General features: G+C 33.7%; 1 protein-coding gene across 1 annotated transcript in view; it reads right to left on the reverse strand.

Annotated features, from left to right (window-relative positions):
- Positions 1–7,656, reverse strand: part of LOC106667885 (insulin-like growth factor-binding protein 7) — a 184,009-nt gene that overhangs the window by 72,656 nt on the left and 103,697 nt on the right. The gene's annotated exons all lie outside the window — the stretch shown is intronic.

The following is a 7,656-nucleotide window of genomic DNA, read 5'->3' on the forward strand; positions in this document are numbered from 1 at the left end:
AACCGAGGTGAAATTGTCGAGGGCCAAGGAAGGGGCTGCGGTCAATATTTGAAACATCTGCGGCTCTTATTTGAAATACTAAATACTACCTTGACTAAATTTGGTCTTGGATTAAAGTAATTAGACTATTTTTTACTGTTTTTTATGAAAATTAAGTAAACAACTAATTTAAAAATAAATGTAATTTCTCAAAACTAAATACTTTTTGAATTTGGCATTATTTATTATTCGAATTGTCCCTTCTTTTTGACATTTTTCAAATGACGGGTAATCAGGATTCGGCGACAAATGAAATGGTCACAAATAAAAAAATAGATTAATTAATTGATAGAAATTATTTTGTCAATCGGACCACAAAATCTAACGGATTTGATAAGGAAAACGAAGTATATGTTCACTAAAGCTCTCCATGGCCATTTCATTTGTTGCCGAGAATCGAATCCTGATTACACATTTGAAAAATAGCAAAAAGGAGGGAAAATTTGAAAGATAGTACAATTACTTAAGGTTTTTAGTTGAGATATAAAAGTCAATGGCACGAGCGGGATTCGAACCCACGATCTTCGGCTAGATACGCCGCTGCTATACCACTTGAGCTATCGTGACCTCGATCCACTCGGACATTAACTTCCCATCTCAACCGCACCTTTTGAATTTTCCCTCCTTTTTGACATTTTTATCTCAACTAAACACTTTAATTAATTGTAATATATTAATTGGTCAAGCGACCACGAAATTAGTGAATTTATTTGAAAGGTAGGTTGAGATGAGAAGTTGGTAGCAGAACGACGTATTTAGCCGAAGGTCATGGGTTCGATTCTCGCTCGTGGCGCTGGCTTTTTTGTTTCAACCAATATCTTACATAAAGATTAGTTAACTGAAAGAAGTCAATCGGTCCACGATATATAATGGATTATTTATTATGCATAGTATCTACTGACCGTTAATTAATGAATATATTCTACTATGAAACCAGCAAGCAGGCAGAAGCATGGCACCAAATCACCATTACCCAACACAAGAGATATCACAGGCCCACCAGTGATGATGGTGGGAAACAACACCGCGTCGGATAATTACAATGAAGAAAATAGACAAAACAGAATGCCAGGAAACAACCATACAACGGTTTATAGACTTTGTAGGACAACAGTGATGAGATTGGCGAGCTTACTTTTTACCTTGGCAATTAATTTTTGGAAAAACATAATTTTAATCTCGTTGCGGAGCATAGTATGGAGACATAATACGAAGAATTGCTAATTTATTGATTGGATTGAAAGGATTAGATATATTGGATATTGGAAAGTTTAGCGGCTTCCTATATTACGTCCGAATCGGTTGAAATAGCAATTTGACATGACCATATTACATATGAATCTAAGTGGAACCCAAGTTAACTAAATCAGTCAATTTATGGATAAAAACATTATAGTAGAAGGACGTGAAATTGCTTGAACCAATATGAGACATGACCCTTTTGCTTTCACTGATCCTCATTTTTCGTTGACTATACCAGTCTGCTATACATGAGATATATCTGTTCATCTTTCCAAGCTCTTGTACGACGGGGATAAGAGGATTTGTCCACTTGCACCATTTGCAAAGGATATAACGATATTGATAGGTATAGTCGGAACATTTGCAGTATAAAGGTATAGAAGATGGGTCCAAGCACACTGCCCAATGGTATTGTACTACCATGGCCAAAGAGAAGTATTCGCAGTGATCTGATCCTCGCCCGACCGGAAACAACTTCTCTGATTAATAAAAGCGGAATGTTAACCAATGGCGGTAGTAATTGAAGTACACGATTTATATTGTACAGGAGACCAAAGTACCGGAGTCAAATCAAGTAAACCGCCCATAAACGATAAGATTTAATATTCGTTGCGCTCAAAGAAAGGATTCTTTCTTCTATATTCTCAAAAGGATATGCGGTCAACACAAACACACTTAATTGTAGAATGTTGAGAACAAAAGCTAAACTGATGGTATCGGAAAAATTTAAATTTTACTAACATTATTAATTATTTGGAGATCTTGAGATGCGGTCTGGGTGACTTAGATGTAAGAAAAACATTTTCTTTATCGTGCCATCGTTTTCATCTTTATTGAGTTCATCTTCAGGGACTGGGATTTATAAATATTGTTTAAATTATGTTATAATGAGTGTATGTGAATACAATGTTATATATATTAACACTACAAATATATGTAAGACGTCAAAAAATGAATTTATACAATGCTAGAAATTTTAGACGCAATCAAAGTATTTGTACTCACTCAAAGTGTTTGTTTTCTGTGTAGATGTGTCATTGTTGTGTGTCATGATGTTTATAGTTTTTCTAAACTTTCCACACCAGTAACAAACAATCTGATTGTTTAAATTGTCTGGCAACTTACATCGGTATTACATCCCAATATCTGGATAAGAAAATAAATCAACATATCTAGGATTGCAAAAAAACCAAACAAAATCCTACAGCACTGGCTACCCAACATTTCGAACAAGAACACAATTTCGACTTCAACAATCCAAAAATATTACACACTGAACAAAACACACACAAATGTAACTTTTTAGAAAAGTTTACATCAAAGCACACAGCATCAATTATAGAACCGACACATGCATACTCAGTGGCAGCTACTCTAATATCATTAATGAAATTCGTTATCAACAACATACATATATTATCATCACATCACACAAAATATATAATATAACATATAGAACAATCATTACATTCCACACAACAAACATTTCTACATAGCCTAATTCGTCAACTATTTGGCTTTCCTTTCCCTAATTATCCCCGTCTATATAATCCTGAAAGGATAATCAGGCCGAACCATTATTCATTTTTTCACAATGTCGGCTCCTTTCACCTCAAAGAAGCCGACTCCTCATATAAAGAAGTCTTTCTATCCCTACTTCCTTACCCGCCACTTCAAAATCCAACGTATATAAATATGTACTGGCACTCTCAACATGACATACAATAATGAATCTACAAGGGGCGTCGGTGGCCGCAAGGTTTAGTCTTTGACACGGCGCTCATCACTGTAAGGTAAAGGTCCGTACGTACTAATGGGCTGTTTTTCAAAAACACCGGCACCCTGAGGGTTTATATGACCTCTGCTGTTGCGAACCCTCGTAAAAAAAAAATCTACCCAGAAAACAAACACTTTGAATGAGTACAAATATTGAGTCTCAACTTTCAAGCATTGAATAAATTCAATTTTTCACATCCTACATGTATTTGTATAATTTAAACAATGTTTATAAATCGCGGGCCCTGAAGATAATGTCAATGAAGATCGAAACATTGGCACGACAAAGAAAATGTTTTACTGAAACCTACGTCACACCAGACCGCATCTCATAATCTCCAAATAACCGTTAACTAACGGTCACTAAACACCACACACTTTAATAACTTTTTTACACATAATGAGGAGTAAACTGCTTGGACGATATGACATAGCCTTTTGAACTGATTTGCCATTTTTATGGAGTTGGATGGTATTCGAATATTTCCATAGTAAGGAACAATGGGTAGTGCGGAATAGACAAATGCAAAGTTATGTGAGAAATATAATAGTGTTTTGGTATTTTGGGCGAATTGGGATGTAATTGGTTCAAAACCAGGAAGTTTTGACTTTGGTAAGCGAGACAAGATATATATGAATTCTGCGGGAGTGACGGCTTTCGGAAGGAAGGATAAAAGGAGGGAACAAGGTATTCATAAATTTATAATGAATTCCCAAACTTGGGTTCAAAGACCAGCTATGATGACGACACAAAGGTCCCTTTTAAATAGTGCATTTATCTCAGGAGATATTTACTTAAAATTGGGAAAGACAGCATTAGGGCTGTCCAGGGATTAGGAACCCAGGATTAGGTAAACAAAGCAGATGAAAGATGCTTTGAAAAACAATGTTATCTACTTTGACTTTGAGCCGCTAGAAAATACAAGGCTTATCTGTTTTAGATTCTTCCTAGACTCAAACTATGATAACTCTTACTAATGTCTTCATGTTCCTTCTGAATTTATTAAGTAATATCTCAGAAACGATTGGCAAAAAGAAGTTTTGGAGAATTATATCAACGGTGAAAAATTTGATTTCAAGCCCGACTCCAGCTGGAGTGTAATCGCGATTTGGTAATCGAAACAGACTCTATCTGACCTCAGCAGACGTGACGGCAATAAATTTTTTGAAAATTTGTGCGTATTTATACATATGCATCCTGTATAAAACTTTAACAGACAAACACAGAAATGAATGAATAAACATTGTTTTATTTAAACATCTTCTTTTAGGCCACGAACGATCTTTCTTAAAATTAAGAGAGAAAGTGAAAAAATTACCTTAAAATAAAGAATAGAGTTAGAAATTGAGTGAGATGAGAGGTGGAGAAAGAGCATTTGAGGGAAAGAGAGTGTAAAAAAGAAAATAATAAAAATGTATTGTCTGTATGTACGTAAATATTATTTTAATAAAACACAGACAGACTAAAAACCGTTATGAGATGGTTCCTTTTTAAGCTGGAATTATCACAAAAAAGGCGTTTGGTATTTTATGTTCAACCGTACCTTTTAATAGATATCTGTCCAAAAAAGGTGTAGTTTTACAAGTAAAACGTAAAAAAAAATATGTATTCATTTTTGACATTCCCAAATAAAGTTATGTGTTTCATCCAGCTATCCAAAAGCTAACCAAATGTGATATAGTAATTGAATAATAAAATTGACTTTATGAAAAAAATTGATTTATAAATTGATTTGCAGCAGTTTTGTTTTCTTAAACCCGTTTTTACGATAATTAAAAACGATTTTCGAGTTTCAAACTCTCTTTTTTTCGACCTAGCATTCGCGTTCTATCAACGAAATCAAATCAATCTCAATAAGTGTATAAACTTTTAAAATGTATTATATTTACCAAGCTGTGACCTTTAAACAAAAACTGGGCTGTTAAATTTATTCCGGGCAGAAAACGGCAAAAGGGAAAGTTGTCCCTTTTTCTTCAATTTACATAGGAAACCTCCGTGAAAGCAGGGTACAAGCAAGCATGACCCAATTTATCAATACGTTGGCTTTAAAGTTAGATAAATTAATTTCCTTAATGGCGGGAAAACTATTCCAATAGTAGACTCAATCAAATGAGTTTGTTTGAATAAAAAAAAGTTTTTATAAGAAATTTTTAAATAAGAATAAATTGACAATTGAAATAAAGATTGTTTGCTTAAGAGTTTTTTTAAAACTCTATACATTAGATCAAATCATAGTCAAAATAAATGTAATAAAAATTAACTGTTTTAAATAATAGTCAATAATTATACTTGTTGCAGTAAAAAAGCATAAAATCCAAATAATAGTGAAACACGTATAAAACACAAATCAATTGTATTTCGTCCAGATGTTCAATACATCGTTAAGGAATACATTGAGTAGAGTTGGTGACAATCAACACCCTTGGTTCAAACCTTTTGTCGACGGGATGAATGGACGCGCGATTACCCTCCTTAACGAAAAGGATCGATAAAGTCGTTTCCCATTTATATTCAATATTTCCGTATTCCAGAAACGTGGGATGTGCTATGTGAACAAATAATTGTTTGGGAAAGCATCTTTTTCTGCTTTCATTTGTTTATGTTTTTATCGGTAAAACACCTTTAAATTTTGCTTAAGAATCGTTTATTATTATTCTAGAAAATGTCATATCTAGTTGAACAATTTCTGTTATTTCGATGTTCATTTTTGTGTTTAATCAGTTTTCTTCGATTTCAATTTTTCAAAACAAAATATTAAATTTAGAAATGATTTTTGAAAGGAGGAAAATGTTAAATTTACGTTTGCGGCAGTGCACATTTTCTATTATATTCAATGTATATGAAATGAGACCTTTAGAATAACATTACAACTCAATTGAGGCGTTCCGAGCGATAAATCTTCCTGAAAGTTCACCAGTTTGGTAAAAACTGTATGTACACACATACATACGCCCACACACAAACACACACACACAATTTTTATATTCCCGTTACTTGTTTTCAGTTAGACAGCCTGGTATGTACGCACTTTAAAATTCCCCCTTCCGCTATACGAATACATATATTTTTTGTACATCTACAGGGTATTCGGCTATTCGTGTTACAAACTTTGCCAGTAGATTGTACATTCAAAAAGGAACCAAAAATTTCTTATTAACTATCGTCCGAATCTCAACAGATTAGGAGTAATTCGCCTTTTTCTGATTTGTTAAAATTTCACGACCTTGCTTCCAATAAACAATGTTAACTCCAAAACTAAAAGGTATTAGACAAATATGTTGATACCATTGAAAACGGCGTTACATTTCCAATAAGAAGTGATCAATACTAAACTTGTAAACCTTCGTGGAATAAGCGTTTTAGTAGCGAGGGTTTTTTTTCCAAAGTTTAAAAACTTACTATGGTGATTCTAAACTACTTTTTCCCAACCTAGAGACCAGCAAATGTCAGAAAACGTATGTAATAAGGAATTAATTAAGGTTTTTAGTTTAGATAAAAAGTCAATGGCACGAGCGGGATTCGAACCCACGATCTTCGGCTTGATACGCCGCTGCTCTACCACTTGAGCTATCGTGACCTCGATCCACTCGGACACTAACTTCCCATCTCAACCCCACCTTTTGAATTTTCCCTCCTTTTTGCCGTTTTTCAAATGTCGCGTAATCTATTTGATTCTCGGCGGCAAATGAAATGGCCATGGAGAGCTTTAGTGAATATATACTTCATTGAACTTATTAACTTCATTAGATTTCGTGGTCCGATTGATTAATTAATTAATCTTTGTAAGGTATTGGTTGAGATAAATTCATCTCCTCCAATTGAGATAAATTTATTACACCCTGTATAAATGAAGGTAGTATCTTTTGAACTTATTTAGAAGTGAAAAATCAGCTTATCGAACCGATTAAAATATGTCATTTATATGTTTTGTATTTTATCACTAATAACAGAGAAGGAATATTTGGACAAAGATCAGAATCGGAAAAGGAGTAAACAGTAAATATTTTAGAAATTGAATCCATCCATAAAATTCCAGCATGATTAGAAACATCAAGGATGTTGCCGCGTATAAAAAGATGGAAATGGGGGAGCGACGAAACTCGAGGAAGTAGAACCATTCAGATAGTTGAAGTTGATGAGAGATAATAACTTTTCACAAAACAATTTCGTAGTTTTCATAAAAAATTCATAATTATGCGTCAAGGAAAGTATATGTGATAAAATGGGTAAGCGTACAACACATAAAACAATCACTCGAGGAGTTAAAAAGTTTTTCGAAACGAAACGCCCAAGATGTCACCGATATTATATTGCTACACGCAATTTTTGAAGCTTTAAAATTACTTATCAAGGACCAAAGTTCTTTCAAATTTTGTACACAAGAAAACTGAGAGAACAAGGAGGAGAAAAACTATTTCTTTTTTGAATATACATAAGGATTTGGATATACATAGAACTGATAGAGTCTAAATAAGCATTAACACGGTTTAAATTAAGCGATTTAAAAGATCTCTTTCTGGTTTGAATCAAACCTTGGCTTCGTTTTGACAGTATAAATAAAAGAAGATCTAGGTGTACGAGAAGTTGATACAGATATG

Source organism: Cimex lectularius, unplaced genomic scaffold (assembly GCF_000648675.2).
Source record: "Cimex lectularius strain Harlan isolate CLEC.00 unplaced genomic scaffold, Clec_2.1 scaffold232, whole genome shotgun sequence".
NCBI lineage: Eukaryota > Metazoa > Arthropoda > Insecta > Hemiptera > Cimicidae > Cimex > Cimex lectularius.